At 45.5% G+C, this 11,300-nt stretch overlaps 1 protein-coding gene across 2 annotated transcripts in view; it reads left to right on the forward strand.

Annotated features, from left to right (window-relative positions):
- Positions 1-11,300, forward strand: part of Rpl29 (ribosomal protein L29) — an 893,235-nt gene that overhangs the window by 569,208 nt on the left and 312,727 nt on the right. The window lies entirely within an intron of this gene.

The raw sequence follows: 11,300 nt of genomic DNA on the forward strand, positions 1-11,300 counted from the left end.
ACACTTTGGAGGTAGAAGCAGAGTTTAAGGTCAGCCTAGACTACATTCTCAAAAAACAAAAACAAAAACAAAAAAAAATGTCTAATACAATCTAAAGGTAGCTGCTCTTCCAGAGAACCTGGGTTTGGTTTCTGGTTCCTGATCATCTGTAACTCCAGTTCTTAGAGATCCCTCTTCTGGCTTCCACATGCACCAGACACATGTATAATACATAGCCATACATGAAGGTAAAACAATCATGTACATTTAAAAAACATATATACATAAAAAGATGGGTGGATGGAGGATGGATGAATGGAGGATAGATGGAGGATGGATGGAGGATGGATGGATGGATGGATGGATGGATGGATGGATGGATGGACAGATGGATAGACATGTGGGCAGATGGATGGGAAGACAGATGGATGGACAGATTGACAGGTCGACAGATTGACAGACAGATGGACAGATTCATGGATAAGTGGAGGATGGATGGACAGATGGACGGATAGGCAGATGGATAGATGGATAAATGGACAGATAGATGGATGGATGGATGGATGGATGAATATACAGATGGACAGATGGATGGAGGATAGATGGATGAATGGAAAGACAGATGCCACATACAAACACTTCATTGCCACTGGGCATAGCCATTAGGCTTGCATGGTGGTCTTCATATATCACCAAACTTTCCTGTCAGATGCCAGTTCATACATGAAGCACAGTTTTAGACTCTACAGACCCAAGGATCTCACATTTGAGTGTTTATCAAATCCTCTGAGGTATTTTGATTCCCAGCCTTAAAATACAGTTCACTGTTTTCATAACAATTATCTCCCAGTGGGTCTAGGTCTTACCATCTCTAATCTCTAAACCAAAATTTGCCCCATTTCTTTTTACCCATTCATGATTCACTTCCTTCCTAGATTGATTTGTGAAGATTTACAGTTGGGTAAAGGATTTACAAACACACTGTTCTTCCTCAACTCCCTCCCTAACAAGAATGACCAAAACTAAGACAACTCCTTCTCCTTCCTAGGAATTATTTTTAAATTCTTCATCTATACAATTGAAGAAGATTCGTAAAATATTCATAAGTAGCAGGGGCTATGACTTGGGGTTGTAAAGGGAGACAGAAGTATCCTGAGTGTACATTCCTAGAGTGGACATAGTCCACACGCTACGTGCCAGTGCCCAGGGACAGGGAATCTGGAAGGCAGGTCTTTGCAACACAGTGCAGCCCAAGGAGCACTTCTCCAGTTTGTGAGGATAGGGGGAGAGAAGCAGCTCTGAATGTGGCCCCTATTATGGAACCAGTCAGCTACACCCCATGTGGGAACAACCTGGGCCCAGGACCCACTCCTTCCTTCAATTCAGCCTGTGCAGATGAGAAGAGAATTCCAGTCATTACCTGCAGTTAAATTCCCTACCAGCCAGATAGAGGGAATCTTAGAAGAAACCATGACACTGAGAGAGAGACAAGTACAGAAAGGTTATTGAAAATGGAAACTCGGGGCTGGGGATTTAGCTCAGTGGTAGAGCGCTTACCTAGGAAGCGCAAGGCCCTGGGTTCGGTCCCCAGCTCCGAAAAAAAGAACCAAAAAAAAAAAAAAAAAGAAAAAAGAAAATGGAAACTCTTCCTGCTTTAGGCTCTATAATCCTGGGTCAACTGGTCTACCTGGTTTGTTTTTTTTTTCCCCATCTCTACAGTGAAAATAATAGTTCTAATCAATTGCATAAATTCATCATGACCTTGTGTAGGATGATGTCATTATGCAGGTGAAGGCAGGTACAAGATAGATCAAGGCCTGTCATTGGATGAGAAGGAAGGATGGGCAGGAGAAAAGTTTTAGAGAGGAGGAGGAGACTGGAGGAGACAAAAGAAGAGGCAGCCAAGAGAACATGGAGGCGAATGTTAACATTACTCTCTGCACATTTACAGGTTGTTATGAATATTCATAAGGGATGAATGTGTACAGGGCTTTGTATGTTTAGGTGGGCAATTATATCTTATCAATTGGATCAGAGGTTATTGTGTTGTGTGTTCTTTCATGTGGTGAGTTAATTGAATTCAAAAGAGTGTGTGGTGGCAGGACACTGGGCCGCCACAGAATTGAGATGTGTGTGTCTGACATGGTGGCAACCTGCCTTGGGAACTAGATGGGTAGAGAGATTGCTGCCAGACTCAGAGAGTAGCCATCAGCAGTGTGATATGGGATGGAGCAAAGCAGATGAGACGCTTTGCTGACTGAGATGAAAATATCAAACAGACGCCATGAGGCCTCACAGTTCCAGCACTAGTGTGGGGTAAAAGAAACCTTTTATTTTAATTTTACCGCAACACCTTGGAGTGAGTTAACATTGATAAGGCTTGATAATAGACTCATTTAACTCCATCTCCTTGACTGGCTTGCCATTCATTATCTCAGACCTAAAAGCACTTGATACCCTCTGGTTTACAAAGGACAAAACTTCTTAGCATCATTAAACTGGTATCCATGTTACTCCATTGGCTCAGGGGATCCTACATGGGGTACAGATTTCACTTCTGTTTTGTCTTCTGTATTTTGGTTTGTTTGCTTGCTTTTGAAGATTTATTTTTATGGAGCTAAAGAGCACTAACTGCTCTTTAAGATGACCTGGGTTCAGTTCCCAGCACCCACATAGTAGCTCACAGCCACCTATGACTTCAGTCCCAGGATGTCTGATGCCCTCTTCTCTGGCCACTGCAGACACCAGCCATACACACAGTACACATACATACATGCAGGCAAGTGCTTACACAAATAGAATTAAAAAATAAATAAATCTGTTTTTAAAAGCTAAATTGAAATTTACTTTCATTGTTTTTTAATTCTTTGTCAGGGTGCGTGCATATGAGTACAAAGCCCTTGGAGGCCAAGGCATGGGATCCTCTGAGACTGGAAAACAAGTGTTTATGAGCTGTCCAAGGTGGCTGGCCATAGAGACTCCTGGCTTTTGCCAACCCCTGACCTATTCTTTTAACTTTGTTCTTTGGCAGAAAGTTGAGTCCCTAACATCTACCTGTCTATATTCGGCCATCTTGATGACCAGCTTACTTAGCAAATGTTCTGTGCAGTTGACTCTCTCTTAACCTCCTACATTGAACAGAACACTACTGCATAGACAAATGGGGTTGTGGATGTCTATAATCCTAGCACTCAAGATCATAAGAAAGGAGATCATTAGTTCAAAGCCACTGGGGTACATAGCAAATTTCAGGACAGCCTGGACTATATGAAGCCCTGTCCCCAAAACAAAACAAACAAACAAACAAACAAAAACACCTTACATCCCAGGATATTAATGAAATGTTGAAGTCCAGGTAACCCTGCCAGCCAGAACTAATCTCAAGGTCCTTTTTCAAAGGAAGTCTTCTTTGCTTTGCTCTTCAGAAGCTGCTTGCTTCTTCTTTTCATTGGTAGATGAGATGGCTCTGACCAGATGAATGGGTCATCTGGTCATGGGACTCAGCAGCTGCAGTATCTCTCTGATCTAACCAGCACAGGCCACTGGCAGAGTTTTCTAGGCAGGCCTTTTCCAAGTCCAAAAGATAAAGGCTAAATTTCGAGCAAATTCCAGCCTCTCACCAGGGCTTCTGAACACAAAAGACGTCCGCCTCTCGGTAAAGCTCATTCAAAAGCTGGAATGGAAGAGCTGGTCACCCCAGGAACAAGAGAAAAGCTCTCTTTATCTGATTTGAGCTTGGACCAGAATTCAGACAGCTGGACACAGTTGCAAGGACGTGGACACACACTGCCATCTTCTGGCCATATTGTAAATAGCAGAGGACGTGTCCTTCCCTCAATAACTACCTCTCCCTTTTCTCCTTTTCCAATTTGGAAGTAAGTAGATGCTAAGATTTTTAAGGAGGAGGTGGGAGTGAGACAAATAGTAAGAGGAGGGGGAGGAGGAGGGAGAGTCATGAAGCAGGAGAGGAGGGGAGAAAGAGAAGGGGGGAAGAGGCAGGAGATGGAGACCAGAAGGGAGCAGGAGAAGGGGGCAGAAGAGGGCAGGAGGAGGGGGCAGAAGGGAGCAGGAGAAGGGGGCAGAAGGGGGCAAGAGGAGGGGGCAGAAGGGGGAAGGAGGAGTAAGTAGCCATTTCAAAGGACTTGTGTGGGACTAGTGACACTTTGCTAACTGAAATAAACCAGACAGACAATGACACTTAGACAAGGAAGCTAAAGCATTCAGATTCAAAGAAGCAGAGCATAGCGAGATAGTTACCCAGGCTGGAGAATGAGGGGAACCAGGAGGTGATGTCAAAAGGGACAAATCTCAGGCCAGGGAACTATTCTTTTTATCTCAGAGAGTGGGATACATTTCAAAACTGTGGAATGTTCCAAATGTTCTCAGAACAAAGAGTTTACAGTGGTGTTTGATTTAACTAGCTTAATTATTACACATTGTATCTATACATCCTCCTCTTACTTGGGACCCCAACAATTTACACAACTGTAAATTGCCAATTTACGATTTCAAAGGAATCATTAGCTAAGCTTCTATTCCAGAGCGGGAGGAGCAAAGGCAAACCCAGCCCTGTCAGGTAGCAATTAGTGACAGAGAGTGAGAGGATGGGGTTGGAAAGGGAGGCCTCTGATTGACAAGGCTGAATTAGAGGAGGAGCACGGAGTTAAGGAGCAAATAAGTTGGGAGGGGTAGGGGACAGTCTTCGCCTGGCTGGGAATCTCAGGCAGTAGGACTTCTTTCAGAGTGACATTCTGAAGAAACCAGATGAAGCTTCAGAAATCATGTGGCAGCCTTACACCTGCCCACGACTGACCATAAAAGCCACTGAGACAACATCCTCGGATCCCCAAGGAGGAGACATAGACCCTGCCTCTCACTGGGATAGGTGTGGAAGACTTTGCAGACCAAGCTTCCAAAGTAGAGCCTGTATGTTTGTGTCTCTTACGTTTCTAAAGAAGGGGATTGGGGAGAGGGAGAGAAAGAAAAAGAAAAAGAGGCTGAGAGGAAGAAAAGAAAGGAAGGAGGGAGGGAGGGAAAATGGAAGGAAAGAATTGAATCTTAGCTCAGTCTGTCCCTGTCTTTTCCCTTGGCAAAGTTGTTAAACAGTTGAAAGACCTGAGAACAAAGACTATTGCTAATCCAAAAGCTGGGGCTGGTAGGCATAGATAGCAATGGGCTGCCAGCTGCTTGGGAGGCTGAAGAATGGTCACAAACTCAAGGTGTTGGTGAGAAAAATAGCTCTTATCTCGAGGAAGACAGAGACCATTTCTAGAGCCAGACGTGAGACAGTAGCCCAGAACAGATTTAGGTTTCCCCAAACACCATGTCCCAGTGAGATTTCATGAAAAGATTTATTTTATTTAATTTATATGAATACACTGTAGCTGTCAGACCCAGCAGAAGAGGGCATCAGACCCATTACCGATAGTTGTGAGCCAGTATGTGGTTGCTGGGATTGAACTCGGGACCTCTGGAAGAGCAGTCAGTGCTCTTAACCTCTGAGCCATCTCTCCAGCCCTCGGGAAACTTTGATAGCAACAAAATGGAGATCGTAAGATAAACACCACACTGTTCAAGTGCTCAGGCAGGCAGTTACAATGTGGGAGAAACTGCTGCTGACCATAGATGCTGTCTGACAGCGGTCTTAGCCCTATGGTTGGTGAAACTATGTCTGTTCACACATTCCAAAGGATTTATCTAATGGTTACAAAAGATGTTCGGTCACATCTAGAGGAGGGCAATAGACAGGGGCTATGCTAGACTAGCAGAAGTGATGTCTTAACAACCTCTTGTGCCCCATTCTTTGTCTATCACACTATTGAAAGAATGGATCCCAAGAAAGTCGTTTCCCCAGGGATCTCTGGCTGGGAAGAACAATATCTGGGGTCCCCAGAGGAGAAGGATTTACAACTCATCAGATGACCTTGCTGGAGAGATTTTGAGCTGAGGCAGTGATGGACAGGAGGCCACACCTTGGCTACACAACTTAGTTACATATCTTTCTTGCTTTGCATCCAAGCCCTACCCTCATGTCAGGGCCCCAAAGATAGATAGGATGTGGTCACTGAATCTCTGTCCCTCTTCCCCCTTTTCTGCTTTTCTCTACTAATTTGGCTGTTTTGATTGGACTGAGGATGGGTGGCCGAGCCCCTTGCTGGGGTACGGCTCCCTGAGTCTGTTAAGTTCCACTACGGAAGGAAGGGGTTAGTTCCACATCGTACTGTACTCACACTCATGAGGGAGGGCACACACATCCACACGCTTTGCAACTGAAATTCACCCCTGCTTTTTAAACTGAAATATATTTAAAAAAAAAAAAAAAAACCTCTCTCTCAGCTAAGTCTTTTCTCATTTCTCAAGCTGCATGAATCACTCACCTGCTCAGACATTCACAAGAGCTCCCCAGACGGCTCAGTGAAATGAATTCAGACTTCTTCCGTGAATAAATGAACACACACTTACAAAAAAGTCATTATCGGAAGGCTGAAGGGGAAAGCCAGGCAAGGAACCAAACAACCCCACGACAAGACAGGTGTAATGTTGGGAGGGAGGCGGCGTGCGCAAGGGAGACACTCTGTTCCCTTACAGAGTAGGCGTAGGTATAGGGTGAAAAGGCAGAGGGAGCAGAGTGGGTAGAAACACTGACAAAGAGGGACCAGGAATATGGGGAGTAAAAGACTATGGGGGATTAGTGACAATCTTCTGTGGCCATTACTGGGGGTGAAAGTGTGGGAACAGACAGGAATTTAGAAAAATAAGTTACTTTAGTTAATACAAATTATTGTAGTTTTGAGAATTAGAACCATTTAACCAAAACAAAGGAGCTTTACAAAATGGCCCAGGCCCTTGCTAACAACTGTAATGCATCATTGGGTCTCCATTTTGTTTTTCTTCTCTGCCTCACTTAAAACAAATTTATTCTCCCCTCCCATGCTTTATTGAGTGCCTTGTCTCCCGTACTATATTCTCTCGGCGTCCCTGGGCCCTTCTTAAGTCTACCTCTCCTTCTGGGCCCAAATCTAAACGAAGGTCACTTGGTATCGTTGGTCAGACAGCTCGTCATTACTGTAACAAAATGCCTGAGGCGAACAGCTTCTAAGAAGGAAAGGTTCACCATTTCAGGGGCTTCCGTCAATGTTGAGTCGGCTCATGGGTTTTGACTTGTGGCAAGCAGTGGTGGGAGTGCGTCAGGAAGCACTGATGCTTACTTTAAGGTGACCAGGAAGCCAAATATCAGGAAGAGGAGAAGCAGAGGATTCCATTGTACAGCACTCAAAGGCATGCCCCAAGGGCCTACGCTTCCTTCCACTAGGCTGTTCTTTTAAGGGTTCCACCATCTCCAACACACAGGCCTTCAGGCACGTCCTTTGCCAAACCACAGTGACCCTCCTAACCCCACTGCCTCTGCGCTGTGAGTGCTGAAGCTACACACAGGGATCTGCCATCCAACCTCGATGGAGAGCTCTAAATACATCGCTGGCGCCCAGTCTGAGTGAGTGCCTGGTTAGGTGCATCTGAGATGAGGCCCAACCGACATGCGTGAATGACTCAGAGGCGGCTGGCCTGGCTTCCGTGATGTGAGAAGAAGCAGAGGAAGCAGACAAGTCACCTCACATTTATTTGCAATAAAGTCACTTCAAAGATTCACGGCCAGCTGTGGGGGCGCACATCTGTAATCCTAGAACTTAGAAGGGCTAAGGCTGGAAGAGGCCAAGACCAAGCCCAGCTGGTTTGTTTTTGAGATAGATTTTTTTTTCTATGTACCTCAAACTGGCCTTGAACTCACAGAGACCCACCTGCTTTGGCCTCCTGAGCTGGGATAATTAAATTAAATATAATTACATTATTCCTCACTTCCTTTTCCTCCCTCCAACACCTCCCACCGCCCTCTAAAGCCCCTGTAAATTGATGGTCTCTTTTTATTATTGAATATATATGTATGTGTATATGTATATAATGCGTATGTGTGTGTGTGTGTGTGTGTGTGTGTGTGTGTGTGTGTGTGTGTGTGTGTAAATACAACCTGCTGAGTTCATTTAGTGTTGCTCCTGTGTATGTAGTTTCAGGGCTGACCTGTTAATACTAGATAAGCAGATAGGAGATTCTTCTTCACTAATGTTTTGTTAATGAGATGAGTTTCCTGGTGACTTTTCACACATAAGCATCAGTTCACCTTGTTCTTATTTGTCCTTCACTTATTTGTCCTCCACCAATCAGAGGGTGTCGCAGAGCTGGGGACAGATAGGTTACACGGGGCTCCAGTCCAGTCAGGAACGCTGGGAGTCTTACAGCTCTCAGAAGAGGAGCAAGAAATTTGGGTAGCCTGTGAGGGGCAGGCAGCCGGGGTCCCTGGTCTAGCAGGGACAGTGCCAGTGGCAGAGGTGTGAGCTTGGCCAGCCAGGCAAGCCTAAGATCCAGAGGTGAATGCTTCAGGAGACAGAGCCCTTCCCCAAGCGTAACAGCTCAGTAAAGACAGCCACTTGCAAACATCCCTCAGTCCTCAATGAAATAACTTGTGAGCTTTACTCCGTGTGGATGGGAGCTGTATAAACACGAGGAGTGGGTGGGATTTAAAGGTAGGTGCTTCCTATCGGCTCAGTTTAAGATGTTACCGATGCTCTATTTGCATGGGGAAGGACTCTGGGTATTACAACATATGACTGCATGGTCCTCACAGTGGGGTGTCCTGGTTACGTGTTCCAGAGCAGGTACAGAAATGGGTAAGGAGTGGCTGAGCTCCTGCCGATCTCGAGTCTCTGAGATTCCCGGAGTCTGAGCTCACTCAGTCTTACCAGTTCTTCTGTCTGGTGGCGTAGCACACTTGCCCTATGTCTTCTCTCTTTCATTTGTCCCTGGGTTTCCCCCAAATAGTCCCTCCCTCTGCTTCCAAGTCATCTGGATCCCATGACCCTCTCTTGTCCCCTTAGACCTATTTCTCCCCTCTCATGAGGTAGACAGACACGTAGCTACACATCGACAGGCAACACAGAGAGATAAAATACATACATAGACGGGGTTGGGGATTTAGCTCAGTGGTAGAGCACTTGCCTAGCAAGTGCAAGGCCCTGGGTTCAGTCCCCAGCTCCGAAAAAAAGAAAAAGAAAAAAAAAATACATACATAGATACCTATTTGTACACAAATATCCTGGACCCAGCTCTATTTCACTTAACACAGAATCTCCGGTTCTGTTCATTTTCTGGCAAATGTCACAATTCCATCTTTATTTATAGCTAAATAAAATTCTACGGGGTATATAGAGCATAGTCCCTTTATACGTTCCCTAGTGCGCCTCCAGGCTGATTCCTCGTCATGGCTACAAAGGCACCTCGGTGGCGTGCTGCCTTAAACACTTCAAATACATCTTGAGATTGGTATTCTACAGGCAGTTCCACTTCTAGTTGTGGGCTTTTGAGAGAATGTGGCACTCTTTTACTTTTAATACTCTCTTGCATTTTTGAAATTAAAATATGATCACATCATTTTACCTCTTCTTTTTCCTGTCTCCAACCCCTCTCGTGGATCGGCCGTGTGCTCTCTCAAATTCATGGCCTCTTTTTCTTTAATTGCAGATCTATTCCTAAGTATATTCCTACAACCTGCTCCATCCCCAATGTCCTAAAGTGAAACTTAAGGGTTCGTTGGAAAGTCAGTTGTGTTGGGTGGTGTTTTGCTGGGGCAGACATGTCAAGAATGTCTCACTGAAGCAGACTCAGGTGAAAGGATGTTCCGCTAAAGCAAGCACATGAAGGGTAGGTGATGAGGGGTTCTTCGCTAATGACATGCATGTATTGGTTCGACTTAGTTGAGCTCCATTTGTCAGGATTCCATAGAGAAAAATACACCCAAAATCTTCTGGTGGTGTGCTGGTGGCTTCTGTGCACTCAGGTGGATCGGCAGAGTGATGTCAGCCGATACAGATTCACACGGAATCCTGCTAACACAGACTCACATGCTGAAGCAAGACCCATGGAGGACACGTGATGTTTGGAGGGAGTATAAATAGGACTCAACAGACTGTGAGAGGGGCTTGGCTTCGCTTGGCTTGCTTGTGGAGTTAGCTTTGCAACGCTTCTTGGTCTCACGTCTTGGCTGATCTCAGCTTCATTGAGAGAGGCAGAGCCAAGAACTTCTCCTGGCGTCCCTGCTTGTTCTAATTCTTCCCGTTGACTCATGCCGATCTGGGCTAAGGCCTGGCTGTTTCTGCCAGATCGTGCCACCACTTCTGCTATCCTGACACTACCGAACCGGACTGCTGGTATATCTGTGAAGTGTTTGCGAGTGAATCAAGCTACTGCTGCTGACCTGTGAACTGAACTGCTGATTTCCTGACAAAGCAGATTGGATTTGCTCCAAAGAACAATTTCTATACAGGTCCACTTCCCCTGTGTCCTAATAACCTTTCTTTTCTACTACCTCTGGTGGGTGATGGGGTAGAAGGGAGGTTAAAGCGTTTAAGAACTGTTGTGTTTTATAAAAAGATAGAATGTGGGGTTGGGGATTTAGCTCAGTGGTAGAGCGCTTGCCTAGCAACCGCAAGGCCCTGGGTTCGGTCCCCAGCTCTGAAAAAAAGAAAAAAAAAAACAAAACAAAAAGATAGAATGTTTGGTGGATGTACAGTCAGGTGTGGGGGAAGGGGGTGCCTCCACAGGTCCACGCTGAGACATCCCTTTCCCGTGAGGGACCGGGCACACGATCAATCAATTGATCAGAGTATAGAATAGAGTTCATTCAGGGCATGAGGAGGGGAGTTGAGGGAGTAGAGACAGAAAAGGGAGAGAGAGAGAGAGAGAAGAGTAGAGGCCAGGCATGAGCACGTGGAAAGAGAGTGGGGAGAGGAATGGAGAGAGAGGGGAACAGGAGGAAGAAGACAGAGCATAAGCAAGAAGGCAAGAGAGAGAAGAGGGGGCAAGCAGTCCCTTTTATAGTGAGTCAGGCACACCTGGCTGTTGCCAGGTAACTGTGGGACAGAGCCTAGACAAAATGCTAACAAGAACCATTATTAAAGTTAGGGGTGAGAAAACATTAAAGCCTACAAGGTTACTTGCATGAATATTTTCAGGGTTGACCATTTGGTATTCAGTAACCAGTTGGTGTGCTCTTCCCCGGGGAAGAACATTTCTCCTGCTCTCCAAATTCCTTAGTTGTCTGTAGTGCTAGGGCTGAAGCTCGTTTCGTGTCAGCATACCTATTATAAGTCTCAACTGTTCAGCTCAAGTTTAGGCAGCCATGTTGTTAGGAGTTCATGGGCATAGTTTCTCTGACATTTCTAGGCCAACTTCTAGCCCCCCTGGCTCTTACCATCTTCCCCCAAGCCCTTCTT

Source organism: Rattus norvegicus, chromosome 8 (assembly GCF_036323735.1).
Source record: "Rattus norvegicus strain BN/NHsdMcwi chromosome 8, GRCr8, whole genome shotgun sequence".
NCBI classification, from domain to species: Eukaryota; Metazoa; Chordata; class Mammalia; order Rodentia; family Muridae; genus Rattus; species Rattus norvegicus.